We start from the raw sequence: 484 nt of genomic DNA, 5'->3' as shown, positions 1-484 counted from the left end.
CGAACCAGCAGCAGCAGCAGCGGCAGCAACTCTCCAGAAGCTGAAGCGACTCGAGTGGTGCTGCGAGTGGTACGAGAAGACGCGGCAGCTCGCAAAGAAGCTGATGGAGTGGGTCCAAACTGACGAGGCGAGACAGGTAAACAGCAGCAGCAGCAGCAGCAGCAGGAGAGCAGCAGCAGGAGCGCGTGGCTGCATGCGTCAGAGGGGTGCGGACGGGAGCCTCTTTGGCGAATGCTGCTGCACCTGCCGCGGCAGCAGCAGCCGCCTCTCCCGCCGCGGCAGGAGCAGCAGCAGGAGGAGCACTTGTTTGTTGCGCTGCAGGCCATAGGGGACGTGATGCGGGAGATCCCAGTGTACCCTGCTCTCGGGGAGCCGCTAGACGTGGGGCCCCCGGGGCCCCCCGGAGGGCACGGGGCCCCCTGCAGTTCCCCCGTGGGGCCGGCGGGTTCCGCGTCGGGGTCGCCCGCGGAGCAGGCCACGTGTC

The sequence above is a fragment of the Eimeria tenella genome, genomic scaffold (assembly GCF_000499545.2).
Source record: "Eimeria tenella Houghton genomic scaffold, Eth_scaff2474, whole genome shotgun sequence".
NCBI lineage: Eukaryota > Apicomplexa > Conoidasida > Eucoccidiorida > Eimeriidae > Eimeria > Eimeria tenella.
This window is presented reverse-complemented; position numbering follows the sequence as displayed.